Genomic DNA, 19,672 nt, shown 5'->3' with positions numbered 1-19,672 from the left:
TTGCAATGACCTTTTAGTTGATCTCATTTTTCTAATCCATTGGTTCTCATCCAGAAGTTCATAAGAGATACTCTTCTATACATACGCTATGAATTTGAGATAGGCCATATGGTTGGCAGAACAGAACTGTACATAATATAAAACCTGTCTTACCTATGTTGCAATCAAAATCTAGGGACACTTAGAAAAATGTCATATGGGAAAGCATCTAAAAGTAAAAGTAAAAACACTGAGAACCACTCCTCTTGAGTCTCCTCAGAACAATTTTTCCCCATACTGACCTGTTTTCTTTCCAAAATACAAATATGATCACATCATATTCCTCTCTAAAGTCTTTCAGTGGCTTCTGAACACGTCATGGACTTCCACATTTCCATCTTTCTGTTCATGCTTTCCTTTTTTTTTCTCCTTTTGGCAAAAATCTTGCTCATCTTCTGAAGTCCTGTTCAAGAATCATCTCACTGGAAAAAAAAAAAAAAAGTCATCTTATCTTGCCAATTTTCTTGGTAAATAACTGCTTCCCCCTTCCCCTGCACCTCACCATATGTTCATCATGTGATCATGGCTGCCTATCTTCCCTGCCAGACAAGGACTTCCCTGAAGGCATTCTGTATCTCAGTCACTGACAGATGGTAAATACTCAAAAAATGTAAAATCAGTCAATTACCATTTATATCTGACATCATCAAAGCTATAGAACTTATCACTGATAATGTGAATGCATTTATAAACTACAAAATACTAAGTACCATATATCTATAAGACGGAATCATTTCGAAAATAAAACAAAAAAGGAAAAGAACTTTTAAGCTAGATATACCCAAACATAGTAAAAGTTTAAATATGCTTGGAGAGCATATTTAAATATGCTTAATTCCCATTCACAAAAATGCAGCTAACCCTTATGAGCCCACAATCTGGGTAGGTCTACCTTGTTTCCTGATAGTTAAACCAGATAACTGGACAAAAAGAAGAGTTTAGCCTTTGGTAAAGAGAGGAGGAGATAAGTCTGCCAGCTGACTTTTTAAATTATATATTTTATCATAAAGATTAAAAAGTTATCTTTATGTAATAAAGAAAATTTTCTGTTATTTAAAATTGTTAAAAATTTATTTTCTGCATATTACTTCTCAAATGTGGTTACATCACACTAAACATACCATTTTGTATTCAGTTACAAAATTCTACCATAAATTACACTCATAATTACACTTTCAGTGACCTCATTACTTTATCACCTTGACATACCTTTAGTTCATTAAAACATTCATCAAATCTCAGTAACTTAGTTCAACATTTATTGAACAGCTATGTGTCAGGCCCTGAGACAGCTGACCACCCCTAACCTCAAGAACCCCTACTCAAGTGGCAGGGGTTGACGCATTTACCTGGCACTGCACTGTAGTGCTGAACGCAAATCAAGGGTGGCTCACTAGCAGTGATAATTAGGGTGGGATGCCTCTCCCATCTGAGTGCTGCTCCCAAAGGATGAGAAGTCAACAGGACTTGGTCAGGGGGAAGATGGGAGAAATGTAATATGGACAAGGCAAAAGAATCTGAAATCACACATGTTCAGAGAAAGGCAGTGGCTAAGAGCATAGCACAAGAAACAAGTAAGCATGAATGGCTTCCACTTCATCAAAATCTCACCAGACCTGGGAGTTATTTTAACTTCTAGTACTTGCAAGAGAATAGAAGGGGTAACTCAAAGTGGATTTAAAATGTATTTCTTTGATTACCTGTGATGATGAACATATTCCTACATTTTTATTACTAATTATATTACATATCTGTTAAAATTCTCTGTCCACTTATGTACTAAGTCTTGACATTGTTTTCCTCATTAAGTTTAAGAGAACTCTTCAAGCATTATAGATATTAACCCTTAATCACACCTGATAGGAGCACTTTTCCCAGTCTATTATTTTCTTCATTGTGAATAAGTCTTAAATGTCATATATTCACGCTGACCTATCAATTCTTTGGTGAGTTTTTCACTGCTCCAATACTAAGTTACTATACTGAGTTACTGAGCTATCACAAACCTGATAAATATTACATTCTATTTTCTTTTTTTTTTAAAGATTTATTTGAGAGAGAAAGAGAGAGAGCAAGCATGTGCAAGCTCCAGGGGGAGGGGCAAAGGGAGAAGGAGAGAGAGAGAGACTCCCCACTAAGCACAGAGCCCCATGTCTGGCTGGATCTCATGACCCTAAGATCATAACCTGAGCCTAAATTAAGAGTCAGACACTTAACAAACTGAGCCACCCAGGTGTCCCTACCTTCTATTTTCTACTGAGTTTTCTAAAATGTGATTTTAAAAATATTTAGCTCTTGATATCAGCTAGACTTGACAAAGACATGATATACACAACACTGACATATAGCCATTAATCTCCCTCTTCCTACCCTGCTTCCATTTCCTTTGCCAAAATATAGCTAGAGAATTCTTTTTTATGTCTTCATTCCTTTTAATTCAAATTCTCTTACCTAACAATGCTACAAATAGAACAGCAGGAGCAGGTGTCCTATTGCACTATCTTTAGAGATGGCCCTGAGACATCCACACCCTCTATGAAAGAATTAAGAATTAATATTTTAAGGTACATATAAGGACACAAAATACTTAAAGGATGCATTTTATGCAACACAATAAAAATCAGCACTAATTCTGAAGTAATCCTGGCAACATTTCTCTTCTAAGTCCCCCAAACTAGAAACAATCTGTGTTTTCTTTGAGGGCTTGACATGCCATAGCCTTTTGACTTCATGTTATGATAGTCAGTTTTCAAGTTAGAAAGGGGGACTTAGTCAAGTGGTTTTCAGTTGAGCATGTCTGACTCCCATGGAAGCTTGGAAACTGGAGGGGAGATGGCACATTTTATTTTATTTTTTAAATCCAAAAAAATTTTTATTGGTGTTCAATTTGCCAACACACAGAATAACACCCAGTGCTCATCCCATCAAGTGCCCCCCTCAGTGCCCGTCACCCATTCACCACCCCCCCCGCCCTCCTCCCTTTCCACCACCCTTAGTTCGTTTCCCAGAATTAGGAGTCTTTATGTTCTGTCTCCCTTTCTGAGAGACGGCACATTTTAGATGTTACCATAAGGGAGCATACCTTCCTATCAGTGAGGATCCTAAGTATTTCACTTCATAGAAGGCAATCTTGTACAACAAAAATCGATCTCACCCCAAGTGCCAATGGCCACTTTACGTTAGCTTACAGGGCAATATGACTTGCTTCCAATATCTAATGAAGGCAAATCTCCTGACTTCTCAAGTGGCAGGTTGTTCTATCCAACCTGCCATAGGTATATGTTTCACAGTGATAGGGCCTGCCCCAGGAAAGACTGTGAAGTGTACCTGGCTGGACTGGATGTCCTCCTTACTCCTCCTAAGAGGACTCTCGTTTTACTGGCCATTCTGGCCTGGATTCATTCAAGTAACATCCCCACAAGTTTCTGGGCTATGGCTACACTCTTCTCACTCTGATCCACCAAACCTGTTTCCTGCAAGTTTTCAGCAAATAACTTGATAAACATATCACACTAAGATACTAATCTCATATAATACAATATACTCTTCTTCCCCAGGATAGCTGTATCAAAGGCTTAATCCAAAGATACCACTTCTTACCATCTCTTTTATTACCACCCTGGTCTAAGCTACTCTACCCTCTTTCTCCTGGATCACCATAGCAGTTTCTCAGTGAGTCTTCCTGCTTCAATCTTGTAACACATAGTCACTTCTCAATAGTGATCTGACCTAAGTGAGCTCCTATCATTTCCAAGCCCAGAATCCTCTGATAGCTTCCTAGTTCACTCAGAATAAAAGCCAAATATCTCCAATGGCCAGCAAGGCCATACATGGAAGGAGGAAAGCTGGAGGAAGAGTGTATCAGAGAGAAATAACAGGAGTCTGTTTTGGACATGTTAAATATGAGATGCTTATGAGACATTCCAGTGGAGCTGCAAGGAAGGCACTATCCTTAGATCCTCAGAAGAGAGCTTTAGGTTAGATAAATGGTTTTTCACCCAAGGTGATTCTGTCCTCCAGGAGACACTCGGCAATGTGTAACACATTTTTGGTTGCCACTTCTGGGACAGAGGAGGTTCTACTGGCATCTAGTAGGTAGAGACCAGAGATGCTGCTGAAAATCCTACAGTGCACAAGACAGCCCCCCTGACAAACACTGACCCTGCCTAAGATGTCGCTGAGAAGATTTATGCTAGAGAAATAAATATGGGAGACATACTCAAACAGATCAAATTTTAAACCAGAAGTGCAAGGTAAGGAAAATATGAGGAGCTCCTCTTTCAGCAGGCACAGATAAAAGTGGAGGAACCAAAACAGAATACAGGAAAGGGTCAGCCAGAATGGGAAAAGGCAACCCAGGAAAGGGTGGAGGGCCAAAGACCAAGAGAAGAGTGTTCTTGAAAGGGGGCTCAACAGTAGTCCACTTCACAGAAAACAGCCAAGATGGTAAGTGACACCGGTTGGGGATAAGGTGTTTGGAAGAATGGAGGAGGTGGGCCACAGGAGTAAGACCACAGAGGCAGGTGGGAAGGCTGCTGGGCAAATGTGAGGCTGCCACGGACATCACTCAAATGTAACCAACAGGCAGGTAATTGAGCTCCTCCAGTCCTCCAGCTTTGTCAGATTAGGAGAGGGCAAAGGAATCAGGGAATTTGCAGGGGAACAATTTGAACTGAGGCAGCTGGGTTGGACAAGGAAGAACTGATGCCAAAGGGAATTCATGAAGGGGGGGGGGTGATGGACTGAAGGTTTTGATGAATCATAAACATGTTTCCATATCAAATATACTCATCTACCATGCTCTCAATTGTCCCATATTCAAATACCCTATTTCTTGATATCATTAAAGTAAATGGGATTTTTACCTTAGTCAGAAAGACCTCTTTACTATAGGAACACTGCTAACAATCCTATTTACTTTGCCACACCAGGACCAAACAGCATTTGTGGAAAAGACCATGTAATCATGAAAGATAGGCTAAATAACCCTGTCACGGGTTAAAATGCAGGCTTTTTCATTTGCTAATGATGCATCATTAAATGACTTACTTTAACCTCTCTCTGATTCTAACTCTCTTCACTCAACAGACTGTGGTAGGCATAGCAGGCACACAATGCCCTTCAAGGACATCCACATCCTAATCCCTGCAATCTGTGAATTGGTTATGTTATATGGCAATGAGGAATTAAGGCTCCTGATCAACTGACCTTAAAAGAAGGAGAGTATCCTGGAATAAACACCCAGGTGGACCCACAGGAACCACCAGGGATCTTAGAGGGAAAAGAAAGAAACGTTAAGAGTCAGAACCAAAAAGACTGCCTGAGAGACTTGACCCCCCACTGCTGGCTTTGTAGATGGAAGGAGGGCCACCAGTCACATGTTGTGGGCAGCCTCTAGAAGCTGGAAAAGACAAGAAGGAGGTCTGCCCTAAGACCTCCAGAAATGAATGCAATCCTGCGGACACTCAGTAATACCCGTTTAGGGCTTCTGATCCCCAGAACTATAGAATAATAAATCTGTGTTTAAGTCATTAAGTTTTTCTCAATTTATTACAGAACAATAGGAAACTAACACATAGGTAAATGAATCAATTTCAGAATCTGTGTAGAGTAACTAGGAAAAATAAATATGCATAAGTACTAAACAGAATGCCTAGGATACATACAGGAAACATTTAAATAGCTGCTATTAGGATTATTAGTGCTAATACTATCACAGCACCAAAACCAATGGTAGTCAAGAGAAAGAACCCTGACTCGGTTCTAGAACTTACTCAACTCTGTGACCTAAGACATCTTGGTTAACCTTAGTTACCCTATAGGGCCCGTTTCTTTCACTTATAAAACAAAATGAGGTGGCCTAGAATACACGACTCCTAAAATTTCTTCCAGCTCTAAAATTTTATGATTCAAAAACCTAATTCCTTAATGACATTCTACTCATTGCTAATTAACAGATTCAGAAAATCCTATTAAATAAAAACAGTAAGCCAAGCAGTTTTCATTTAATGTTTCAACATTTTCAATATTTTATATTGCTGAGTTACAGCCTTATAAAGTTGAGTCATGGCATAAAAATCACAGAGCTGCAAGTGAAAATATCTAAGTCATGCTGCTACTATTTAAAGGCCTCACAGTCAAACTACAATAATATCTTCTCAAGTAGCTCAAAGTATATTCCCACACATTACCTCATTTATTCTTTTTTTAATAGCTTTATTGAGACATAATTCATATACTATGCAATTAACTCTTTCACAGTAGACGATTCACTGGTTGGTATATTCGTGGAGTCATAAAACCATCACCTCAGGGAATCTCTGGATGGCTCAGTGGTTTAGCACCTGCCTTCAGTCCAGGGCGTGATCCTGGAGTCCTGGGATTGAGTCTCACATCAGGCTCCCTGCATGGAGCCTGCTTCTCCCTCTGCCTCTTTCCCTCTCTGTGTGTGTGTGTGTGTGTGTGTCTTTCACGAATAAATAAATAAAATCTTAAAAAAAAAATCACAAGCAATTTTTTCAAGCATTTTTTAAAATTTTCATTTATTTATTTATTCATGAGAGAGAGAGAGAGAGAGAGAGGCAGAGACACAGGCAGAGGGAGAAGCAGGCTCCATGAAGGGTGCCTGACGTGGGACTTGATCCCGGGTCTCCAGGACCACGACCTGGGCCCAAGGCAGTGCTAAACCGCTGAGCCACCCGGGCTGCCCCGCAAACAATTTTTTAGACCATTTTAATCATTCTAAAATGAAACTCTATGCGTTAGCAGTCACTCCGCATCTCCCTTCTCCAACCCCTTCTAGTCTCTGACCTACTTTCTGTCCCTATGATTGCCCTATTCTGGACACTTTGTAAAATGGAATCATACAACATTGGGCAATTTGTGTGTCCAACTCCTAAGCATGTTTTAAGATTTGTCCACTTTGTAGTGTTAGTACTTTATTCCTTTTTCATGATGAGAAATATTCCATTGGATTGTATGAATAATATACATGTTTTGCTTATCCACTCATCAGCTGATGGACATTTGGGTTGTTTCCATGTCTTAACTATCTGGAATAATGCTGCTATGAACATTAGTATATAAATGTTTACATGGATATGTGTTTTGAGATCTCTGGGGTATGGCCCTAGGAGTGGAATTGCTAGGTAACACATGGTAACTCTATTTTTTAATCTTTTAGAGAACTGCTAAGCTGTTTTCTGAAGTGGCTGCCTCCGTTTTTCCCATCAGCAATGTATGTTTGTTCTAATTTTACCACATTCTTACCAACACTTGTTATTACCTTTCATTATAATCAAACAGTTGGTATGAAGGGCTATCTTTTGAGATTTGGACTTGTATACCCCTATGAGTAATGATGCTGAGCATATTTTCATGAGTTTATTTACAGTTTATAACTCTTCTTTGGAGAAATGTCTATTCAGGTCCTCTGCCCATTTTTTAATCGTGTTGTTCTTTTTATTACTGAGTTGTAAGAGTTCTTTATAAATTCTGGATACAAGTCCATCATCAGATAACTGATTTGCATATATGTATTTTCTTCTACTCTCTATACCTCATCCAATCTTAGTGCAGTTACTTACACTCAATAAACAAAGTCTGTGTTGCTATCCTCATTTTACCAGTAGAATTAGCATTTTACACAATTAAACAGACTTGTCAACTGGCAGACTCAAAAAAAAACTTATAGTTATGCTCCTATTTTTATTAATTTAAAGAAGCCATATATTCATGGCAACACTGTGATAGCACACCCAGGGAGGTGCTTCATTCTACCATGATACTGCCTGTATCAATAACCAGACAGTATTATTTCCACAATTATATCAAAGATGATTCATCCATTCATTCAAAAAATAGTTATTAAGTGTTATGTGGCAGGTGTTGTGCTCAGGATGCATCAGTGAACATGACCAAATCCTTCATTAACCTTAGAATTTGGCAGTGTTATACAAAATCCCTAGTGCTAAATCAATTTCTTAATGGCAAACAGTCCAAATAAAGAAATTTATCTTAGTGCTTAAAAATCTACCCTTAACTCAGAAGAAACACTGCAGATTTTAATGCAAGGGATACCCTATTTTTCTTTTAAAAAAAAAATAAAAAAATAAAAAATAAAAAAATAAAAAAAATAAAAAAAATCCGAAGCATCAAACTTATTTTGTGGCCCAGGATAATCTTGTTTTGAGTATTGACTTTACTAGGCCATCATTTGGCTCTTATAAATTCTTTTTATAATGCAGCAATGTTTACTTTAATGACATCTGTCAAAATGAAACCAGAATAAATGAGGAAAATACTCATATTTTTACCTTTAACCAGAAAGCCTGAAGGCTCAAAGTCTATATTATAGTCAGTTCCTAACCCATGTGAATAAAAATGTTGTCATAGCTCCATTAAACATAAAAACAAAAATACAGAGTTACAAATCCAACCACCTGAAAAGGTAGTTCTAACCTTGTCTATGAAAGTATCCTTAATGCAAAGCAGAGGGACTGAATAATCCCCTGGAGACTGAAGGCCATGCACTAAATGGCCCACACAATCTACATCTCTTGGCCTTACGTTTTGTTCCTTAAAGGGTTCACACAAATGTTACATTCCAAACTATCATACACCTATTTTCCTATTTACAAAAAAGTTGGCATTTTTAATTAGTCAATAAAAGAATTTGTCAACATCTCATGGTTCATAATTAGAGCTGCATTCATTTTTTGCTGTGCAAATTCAGTAAATTTAATAACAGCCAGAGTAAAACTAACATTTGGGATGATATGCCATGCCTGCCTCACAGTTTTCAGTGTCCTCAACAGACCACTTTGTACACGGAGTCTGTGCATCCCACCACCCAGCCAGCGAGGAGCCAGCGGCTGAGGCGGCACAGGCTGAGCGTGGATGGTGTGACCTGAGCTGATCCGGGAAGGGAGGTGGCAGCACACATCAGTGCTGGGCTCTTGCACGCTGTGGGCTGAGAGGCGTGGGGTTCACGGGAGGTGTCAGGGGTTGCTTCAGGGAGTGAGAACAGGGCTCAGTGGGCAGAACACAGCGCTGCCAGCTCCCCTCGACCCTACTTCCGCCCCTACTTCTCACACTGTGGCCTCCAGGGGAGTTTTCTGAAGACTACAATCAGACTCTGACGAAAAGGTCTGTAAACCTAAATCTAGAGAAGTCTTGGCTAGGCAGACAGCAGTATGCATCACATCTGAAAGACCAATGACGACAAAAATGGGAGAATGAATAATGAAGCTGGTGAGGAGCAGAGTCAAAAACAGGAAAGGGTGCGGCAGAAACCAAGGGTCGGGGTCAGACCTTTATCCACTGGAAATAATGCCTATTGTGGACTGGGTGTGTCTGCTTAAAAGAGCAGCAGTGGGATCCTTCACCCAGAAGCATTCAATTGCTGAAATCTTCAACTCCAATACGCTACTTATGGGCTACATTCTCATACCCTTCTAGCTCTTTAAATTCCTTTCCTACCATTGCCAATCAAAACTCCACAGAACAGCCAACGTGAGCCTTCGGCACAGAACCTTCAGTAAAGTAAAACAGATCACATCACTTCTCTGATTCAAACCTTCCAATGGCTTTCCTATGACACTTGAATGAAATCCCAGATCCCACTTGCAGGCCTAAGGTATCATGGCCCTCAGGAATTCCACTCTCCTCCTCACTCACGCTCCCCAGTTACCTGGCCACTCCTCATGCAAGCTCTGGGCCAGGGCTCTTTCCTGCCATTTGCACACTCTGGGATGCTCTTCCAATTGCTGTGCCTTCCAAGTCTCCACTCAAAGGTCATCTCCTCCAAGAGCCTTTTCTTGTTCATATCACCTAAAATAGCATCTGCATCACTCTCTACCCTCTTACCCTTCATTTTTCTTCTTAACATTTTTGTGTGTGTAAATATATATATATATATATATACACACACACACATATATATATATATACACACACACATATGTATATCTGTTTATTATCTACCTCCCCTCTAGAAATAAGCTCTAGCAGGGCAGGAACTTTGTTTTGATGACTGTTTTGATCTAAGGAGCCACTCCACAGAGAATAGTGTCTGGAAGATAAATGATCAACATTTATTCAATGAATAAATGAATAAATCATACCTAATCTTAACATGTTTAAGATTCCAGGTTTTCCCCATGCCCTCTCTATTCTTTTCCTGATCCATCAACCAAACTCTAGGCTTCACTTCCTGCCCTCTATACACCTAGGATCTGATCATCCAGCTTTGCCTACTCCCTTGCCTAAAGTGAACTTTCTTGCTGGCTTGTCCTTCCTCTAAACCAGTCTGAGAACCTACTTCTCCACTCCCACACCCAGACTAGAGATCACTGCTTTCAAAGCCCCAACCAAGGGGACTGGAGCCTCTCCAAGTACATGGCCTCCCATCTCCAGTAGGCTCTTGATCACTACATCAGGCTCTTTGTGGGCTCTCCCAAATCCCACAGAATCAATTCCAAACTTCATCACTTTCTTTAAGCTTCCTCTTCTCCCCTCCACTTAGCAAATGATATCACCTCCACTCCAACAACCACTCTCTTACCTCCTTCCTGAGAGGGAGGGAGGAAGGATGCCCCTCTTCCTCCTCAAAGCTCACCTCCAACCAGGCTCCAAAACTCAAGCCACCTCTCTTCCTAAGGGATCTGATGCCATCATTTATCCACCTTCCTCTCTCAAATCTTCCACTTCTTTCTGACTCCCTCCCCCCCAACAAAATGCTTAAAGCTCTCCCATTATAAAACAAATGAACAAACAAATCTCATCTACTCCCCCAGGTATGATGGCTCTCTTTCCTGCCACTGTCCTACTTGTGTCTTCCCCTTTGCAGCCTGTGTCTTGAAAAGAGGCTTTAAGTTCATTATTTCTACCACTCCCACCAACACTCCCAATTCACTACTCAACCTTTGCAATCTGGATTTTGTGCAAACATAACTCTCCAAAATATAGATGACTTCTTACCTGAAAATTCATTCCGAATTTATAAGACCTGTCAATTTAATATTGACATTCTCAATTTTAAAATGCTTATCTCAGGGATCCCTGGGTGGCTCAGGGGTTTAGCGCCTGCCTTTGGCCCAGGGCATGATCCTGGAGTCCTGGAATCAAGTCCCACATCAGGCTCCCTGCATGGAGCCTGCTTCTCCCTCTGCCTGTGTCTCTGCCTCTCTCTCCCTCTCTCTCTGTGTCTCTCATGAATAAATGGATAAAATCTTTAAAAAAAAAATGCTTATCTCTTGGCTTCAGTAACATTACTCTTTCTTGGTGTCCTCCTCTTTTGGACTTTTCTTCACAGGTTGCTTTGCTACTGACTGTGATCTGAGAAGAACCCCCTGCATGTGGTGTAGCAGTTAAAAGCCTGGGCTGTCTAGCTTGGACTGCCATAACAAAATACCACAAGTGGGTGGCTTAAAGAACAAAATTATTTTTCTCAGTCTGGAGGCTGGAAGTCCCAAGATCAAGATGCCTATATAGTCTGGTTCTGGTGAAAACCTTCCTCCTGAGTTACAGACAGCTGCCTTCTCACTGTATCCTCATAAGGCAGAGACCTCTGGGGTCTCTTCCTCTTCTTATAAGGACACCAGTTCTATAGGACCTATTGGATCACCCTTATGACCTCATTTAACTTCAATCACCTCCCTAAAAGCCTTATCTCCAAATATAGTCACATCAAGGATTAAGGTTTCAACATATAAATTTGGGGGGGGGATCCCTGGGTGGCTCAGCGGTTTAGCGCCTACCTTCATTCAGTCCAGGGCCTGATCCTGGAGTCCTGGGATCGAATCCCGCATCAGGCTCCCTGCATGGAGCCTGCTTCTCCCTCTGCCTGTGTCTCTGCCTCTGTGTGTGTGTGTGTGTGTGTATCTCTCATGAATAAATAAATAAAATATTTTTTTTAAATAAATAAATAAATAAATAAATAAATAAATAAATAAATTGGGAGGGGGGAGGAATGCAATTCAGTCCATAGCAGTCAACAGCAATACACATGTGGTAAAACCAAATGTTATATAACAATAATTGTACAAGTATAAGAACTCTTCAGCAACAAAGAAAATATTCACATGAAAATATCAAGATACAAAATTTCTATAACAATATGTAAATACGCATATGAAATAAAACGGAAATCACGAGTGATGTGCAAATAAAAGAGTTTCCTTATTTCTAAACTCTGTTAGATTATTTGAAAGACAAACAGGAAGAACATATAAGAGAATATTATTTCCTTCTTCTTTCACAGGAAGAATATATAAGAATATATAAGAATATCTTCCTTCATTCTTTCACAGGAAGAATATATAAGAGAAAAGCTTCAAGTGAAAAAAAATCACTAAGAACAACTCCAAATCTAATCTTCCATGTTTGTTTCCTGTTTTCCTTACTGCCCTCTGTATAGGCTAAACTGCAGTAACAAGACCAGGAATGTGGCAGCACAAACAAAAGAGGAGTTCACTTCTCTCTTATGTAGCCCAGACAAGTGGTCCCAGGAAGGTGGGCAGTTCTCTGCAGTCCAGAGACTGAGACTCCTTCCCTCCTATCCTGCCACTCCCCTGGGGCACTGCCCTTGCCTGTACAATGGAAGCTGGCTCACCCACACCTCATCCACAGGGCAGGGCAAAAAGAATATAACAGCATTATTTAAATACAAATGTGTTTTAGAAGGTGTACTCCTCACTTCTATCCACTAGCCAAAACTTAGATATGCGGTCTCATCTGGCTACAAGGAGCCTAAGAAATAAGAGCTAGATGCCAGTAAAATATCAGAGGTGGGAGTGCCTCCTTCCCACTCAAACATTCCTCTCCTTTTCTAAAGGGATAACCTGAAGTCCCATCCAGTTACTGGATTCAGCTCAAAGTCTAAGATCTCTGGGTGATACACAACCTCTCCAAAAGATACCAATGTGTCTCTGTCCCAGTCAGGTGACCTACAAACTACTAGATAAGTAATGCTGCTCTCTATCCCCAGCATTACAGCCAATACACAATGGAATACAAATAAGATTAATGTAATTAAGTCTTCCATTTTGAAAAGAATGGCAAATACTATTCTTACCAATGATGGAGTACTACTACATAGGAATGGCAAAGAATCCTCCACTCTACCAGGAAAGAAAATTCCTTGGTTAAAATTTAGTTCTGGGGAGGGAGCAACACTCACCTTTGTGGGACTCTATGGGAATTTGGAGTCTTCTTTGGCACCCTCCTCCACCCTGTCCTGCTCTCTCATAATCTCCCTGAGAGCCTTGCCTGGACCTGGGGTTCTCATTCCAGGGTCTGCTCTGGGGCCATCTCAGCTTTACTGGTTCTATCTAGTCCTCCACTCCTCAGGAAAAAAAAAAAAGAAAGAAAGAAAGAAAGCAAAGCAAAGCAAAGCAAAGAAAAAAAGTACAAGGGGACGGACTCTCATGTCCCTTTGTCTACTGGAGTCTGGAAGATACTTTCTTCCATTATCCTTTCTGGCAAACCATGAAGTGAACATGGGACAGTACATGCTCCAAAGAGGCAGGAACGAGCTAACAGCTTATTTCCTGGGGGGTACATGTTTGGGGGGGTCAAAGGTTGCTTTGGTTGGTTGTCAAACAACGTCAAACCATCACAGGTTTTGGCAAGCTAAACTTGTGGCATCTTTATCAACACAATTCTCTCAAAAATCTCCACAGATCTCTTTGTCTTCAGTCAGTGCCCCCAGAAAGTAACCACAACTAAAGGTTTAGTCTGGTGGTAGATACTAAGCTTGTCAATTCTGTCCTGTTATTATGACTTGACCTCTGAGGCAGATTCATTCCTCTCTCCCTTGAATTAAGGTTAGCTAAATTGAGAGCATCTCGTTCACACGGCAGGATGATAATACCACCACCACACCCCTTCACGTCCGGTCAAGCTATGTGACTTAAAATGTTCTTCCTGCCTGAGTGACTTCAGGCTCAGCCACTTGATTAGCTTCAGCCAATAAAATGTGAACAAAAGTAACATATGCTACTTCCAAGCAGCTGGTTCTGCTATGTCTCCTTTCCCTCTGAAACAGAACAGTGATGTCCCCAAAAAGCCTCTTCCTTTGGCTCAGAGTGACAGAGGATGGTGGAACAGAGCCATAGACATGTCATGAGTAAGAAATAAACTTTTGTTGTTGTTGTTGTAGGAAACTAAAACCTTCTATTTGTAACTGGAGGTTTACCTAACTAACTGACTGGTTCAAATGGGAAGATAAATCTTTTTTTTTTTTTTTTTTAGAGGGAAGATAAATCTTAACATGATCCTTGCCTCACCTGGCTTCCACTTTTCTCTGGCCAAGAAAATCTGACAAAGGTTCCTGAAAATGAATATAACCTCTTGCTGTTTGGGAAAAAGAAAATAACTTTTCCAAGCCCGCAATACCCCCATACTACTGTCCTTTCAGTCAGTGCAGTAAGAGCATAGGCCATGGGCAACTCTAATTGCAAACTAGCCAACTGTTCTCTTACTTGACACCCTCTTTCAGCTCCTTGCTAAAGAAGCTAGCCAACTCGTGTGAGCAGGCTCACATTAGCAGTCTTTCTAACCACCTGGAGGTACAAACTGGACACACACATGGATGCCTTTCCAAGTTATCAGAAATGACAGCTCCATCAAGAGTTGTACCATTAGCATAAAAGTGGGTCACCACTTTTCCAGCTTACAACATGGTGTCTACTCTCTGCTGACCACCTACTCAGCCAGTGTCATGTATTTAAGCTATTAATTAGTGCAACACCACACTTCAGGTACCAATTTTGGCATTAAATTGAGTATGGGTACAGATGCTGTGATTAAATGATGACAAATACGGTGTCTCAAACAAGAAAGTTTATTCTCTTCCTGGAAATAGTCCAGAGACAGGCCAGTGCTTAGGGGAGGGTGAGTAGTAGTTGGTTCTGTTCCACAAGGTCATCCAGGACCTAAGCTGACAAGGGACGGCTCTGCCATCCTCATCACAGGATGTCTACCTCTGGGTTCAAGGCAGTTGTTGCTGTCTTCTAGTCAGTAGGAAGGCGAGGGTGGCATAGGGAGAGGAATAGGACAAGCACCTCATCTTTAAGAAGATAACCCAGAAGTTGCACATACCACTTTTGCTCACATTTAATTAGTCCAAACCTAATCTAATGTAGACATTTCCTATAGTCAGGGGAAGTTGGAAGCTACAGTCTCTAAAAGAGGTTCAGATACTAACAGAGAAAAGGATATCCTAAATACCGGGGAAGAATGAATAGTCTGCCATATCTCACACAACATATTCACCAGAGTCATCAGAGAATTTTTTTAGAAGTATATTTCAGATTTCAGCTTACAACCTCCACTGGCTTCCTCTTTCACTAAAGCAAAAGAACCAAAGGCCTCACAGGGCCTACAACCCCCATGCAATCTGCTCTCTCCATTACCTCTCTCTCTTCATTTCCTAATACTCTTCCCTTAAAATAAACACTAAATATATTAAAGATCTAAACTTGAAATGTAAAACTATGAAGCTAATGAAATAAAAAGTAGGATGACCTATTTGTGACCTTGGAATATTTTAAATAAAATATTTAAGATCTCAAAAGTATAAAAAATATAGGAACATCCTGGTGGAACTGAAAGAATTGACTCCATCAAAATTAAGGACTTGTTATTCAACAAAAAGCATTATAAAGTTAACAAGCAGACAGAAGATTGGAAAAATGTTTGCAACTTCTAAAAAAAAAAAGCAGCTAATATCCAGTGTATGCCAAGAATTCTTGAAGATAACAAGAAGACAGGAAATGCAATTAAAAATTTGGTAAGAGACAGCAGCAGACAATTTACAGAGAGTAAAGTTGTCAGATTAAATACAGAATGCCCCATTAAGTTTGAATTAAAGATAAGCAATAAAAAAATTTAGTATTAAGTATATCCCAACTAATGTGAGGGTATATACTTATACTAAAAACATATTTGTTGTTTATCTAATATTCAAATTTAACAAATTGTCCTGTATTTTTATTTGCTAAATCTGACAACTGAAGGTGAAATCTACATGGTTAACAAGTGAAGGAAGAGAAATTCAGCTCCACTGGTAATTAAAGTGTAAAATAAAACTATGAGATACCATTTTATACCCATTATATTAGTAGATAACTCTTGTTTTTTCCATCTTACTACAGAAGATGATTTAACTTAGAATTCTTTTTTTGATCATATCACTAGGCAATAACAACTCAACTATTCACTGAATATGCACAGAGAAAAACCACATTTCAAATCCATTATTTCATACACATAAGTAATAGCATATACATAATCCCAATAACAATATTCAGGCATTGAAGACATCTTTTTTCCTAGAAATTTTAAGTACTTATTTAGCATTAATCTACAAAATTTAAATGTTGAGGATAAAAATGTTTGAGTATCATTTAGTAATTAAACAATAGCTCTTCATAAGCAATATATTAATTTTAGTACTGGGTTGAGATTAGCTCTTAAGATTAACTATCATAGCAGGTCAGAAATATGGACTGTAAATAAATACAAGAATCAGGCTTCACATTTTCAAAGAGCTTTCATGCAAAAAATGCTTTAATCCAAATCATAAATGTAGTTTTATTACTAGATAATACTGGTCTGGAAGGCAGAGAGGTCTGGCACAAGCTGTAGGTTAAAGAAGGAAACAAGGGCTGCATATAAACATGACAATACTCATTATCTATTCTTTTTTTAAGTATTATCACCTCATTTCATATGTAAATACAGTACACAGGTTATCTTAAATAAAACTTCAATACAACAAAGAAAGTATACCAAAAATTCATTTGCCTTCTCTAAGTTCTAATATAAAAAATGCCTTGAGTTTATTTTAGCATCTCAAAGAAAAATATTTTTAAAACTAAAATACTACTGTGAGATCAATTTAGAAAAATATCTTTTTGTCAGAGTTTCAGTAAACAGTCATAAATAGCCTTTATTTCATTCTGAATAAAAATATTATAAAATAAAAATTAAACCAAAATACTTTATAAAAATGGTTCTATGATATAATTGTGGTAAGATGATTCACAGGTAAAATAATTCAGCCTACCTTATGTAAAAGACATATAATCATTAACCTTCTAAAATGTCGATAAGAATTGTTAGCTAACTTTCAAAAAGTCATCACTTCTAGATGTATCTCTAACAACAGCAAAAACAACAAAGTTTTAGATCTATAATTCAGCATCCATCAAGTCGACTTTTGGCAGGCATATGATACGACACACTCCCACAAGAGAGAAATATAGACATAAAAGTAACAGCTTTCACCATAGTGTTTAAAACATTAAAGTATTTCCATAAATAACGTATTACCTTCTTAACTATATATAAAAATAATCCTTGAAGCAGGCTGGGTCCCAAATAACATACAATCCTGTGACTGGTGGATAGAAAACAAATGATATTCACTGCATTCATTTCTTTTTTTAAAAAGTTTCAGAAGAAAAGCAAAACCAGAAGTGTGTATCAGCACAATGCTAACATAAATGTTTGACATAAATGTCAATGGAAAATAAAAGTACCTATTCTCCAACTTCAAGAAAGGAAAAGATTATTCTTTGGCTCTATTCCAAGCTGGGAACAAGTAACCACGGAACGGGTTTTAAATATGCCCCAATCTATCAATCCTTAAACTCTAGCCAACATTTCCAGTTCAGTACTCAGCTGAGGAAGTCAGCGGATCAGCAACTGCCTTGCTTCCATACCCTTGCTCCTCAATGCCAGCCAGTCCCTAAACTCCAAGCTTAAAGTTGGCCAATCCCTAAATTGTCTCACTGAAAATAAGCCAATCCTAAAACTCCATGCTTCTTCAAAACCCTATCCAAAAAAAAAAAAAAAAAAAAACCTATCCAAGTACATCTCTGCCTGTTTGGAGGATTATATTCTACAAGCATCACTCTCCCTTGCTTAGCAAGTATGAAATCCAGCTCTGTTTTAATAACATAACAGTGGTCTCTCCCCTCAATAATACTATAAATATTGTGGTTTCTTGGATATAGCATTTTCCCTCATGGAGGTAAGAAAAATACTTTGTTATGCCAATTCAGTTGTACGGAAAGTTGAAAATCTTCACCTTTTAAATATAATCCTCAATGCCCAATACACAAATGCACTAACAATGGTCTTTTCCCTCCCCTTCTCAATCCCACAATATAATTCTATCAATTGCCCACAGCGGAGGTTATTATATGAAACATTAAAATTTCCAATTACAGACCCGTAAGTAGAGACCTGGTGTTTGCCAGAAGGTGGTAGGTGGGGGATAGGTAAAAATATGTGAAGGGGAATGGAAGGTACAGGCTTCTGGGTGTGGAATGAGTAAGACCCCAGGATGAAAGGTACAGCATGAGGAATATAGTCAAGATATTGTAATAGCTTGTATGGTTACACTTGCTGTGAGCACAGCACAAGGTATAGAGTTAAGGAATCACTATGTTTGTATATCTGAAACTAATTTTAACATTCTGTGTCACCTACACTTCATTAAAACAATCTGATTTTAAAAATGGGCAGAGGAACTCAATAAACATTTTTCCAAAGAAGACATACAGATGGCCAACAGGAACATGAAAAAGTGCCTGGTATCACTAATCATTAGAGAAATGCAAACCAAAACCACAATGAGAAAGCACCTCACACCTGTTAGAATGGCCATCATCAAAAAGACAAGAGGTAACAAATGTTGGAAAGGCTATGAAGAAAAGGGAATCCTGGTGCACTATTGCTACCCATGTAAACTGATGCAGTCACTATAGAAAATAGTATGGAGATCCCTCAAAAAATAAAAATAAAACGACCATATGCCCCAGCAATCCCACTTCTGGGTATTAAAATTTTTCTTCCAATTACTGAAACTCACATCAAGAATTGAATATCATCAAATAATCTTCAAGCAAAATGATAACTCATCAAATATTTGAGTGGATATTCTTTTAGAAAGAGAAACAGCCTCAAATGTAACATAAAAGATGGCAACGGCTAAAGAGAATAAGATGGTTTCTAATTTAAAAATTAGAATGAATAGAAGTCCTATCCCAAATATAAATCCCTCTAACAGAATGGCAAAGTAAATCATGCCAAGGGGTTGCTGCGCCCAAATACACTCAAATACAGCTGACAGCCATCTCTTCACCCTGCTTTTGGACTTCGTGTGCTCAAAAATTAATTTTGCATAGCAAGTAGCACTACCTTATGCTTTATCAAAACTCAATGAAGTTTCCACTCAAGTCCAATCACAGAAGGATTACAAATACTGAATTACCGATCAATTCAAGTGATAACATGAACATCTGACTACATGTTGTAGTACTCATATTGTACAAACCAGAATGTCACCCCCAAATATGCCATTTTGACATTTTGATTATTTTGAATCAAAGAGACTTAAGAAACAGCAGGTGCAAGGACACTCTGACTCTCCTTTTTTTCATCTTGAAAATAAAAGATAAAACTCCCACGTGAAAGGTATCCTCCCTTGTACCAGGAGCAAGGAAGACATTCTTATCACCAGAGATGGGGAACTGGGAGCTGAGAAACCTGTACAAAGAAATCTTACTAAATTAATCCTTATCTCCCTAGTTACATCTTCACCATTTACGACCCCTAGCCC

At 38.9% G+C, this 19,672-nt stretch overlaps 1 protein-coding gene across 11 annotated transcripts in view; it reads right to left on the bottom strand.

Annotated features, from left to right (window-relative positions):
- The window catches only part of ZNF438 (zinc finger protein 438), a 402,160-nt gene that overhangs the window by 143,849 nt on the left and 238,639 nt on the right, over positions 1 to 19,672 (bottom strand). For 9 of the 11 annotated variants that reach the window (XM_049100160.1, XM_049100163.1, XM_025464062.2 and 6 more), the window contains exon 2: positions 282 to 461. The gene's annotated coding sequence lies outside the window, so the exon portion shown is untranslated. Of the gene's footprint in view, positions 1 to 281; positions 462 to 1,388; positions 1,530 to 2,409; positions 2,430 to 19,672 lie in introns of those variants that run through there. The other 2 variants (XM_049100165.1, XM_049100159.1) reach the window with 2 other exon arrangements.

Source organism: Canis lupus, chromosome 2 (assembly GCF_003254725.2).
Source record: "Canis lupus dingo isolate Sandy chromosome 2, ASM325472v2, whole genome shotgun sequence".
In the NCBI taxonomy this organism is placed as follows: domain Eukaryota; kingdom Metazoa; phylum Chordata; class Mammalia; order Carnivora; family Canidae; genus Canis; species Canis lupus.
Note: the sequence above shows the minus strand (reverse complement) of the source record. Positions and strands in the feature narration are given on the sequence as shown.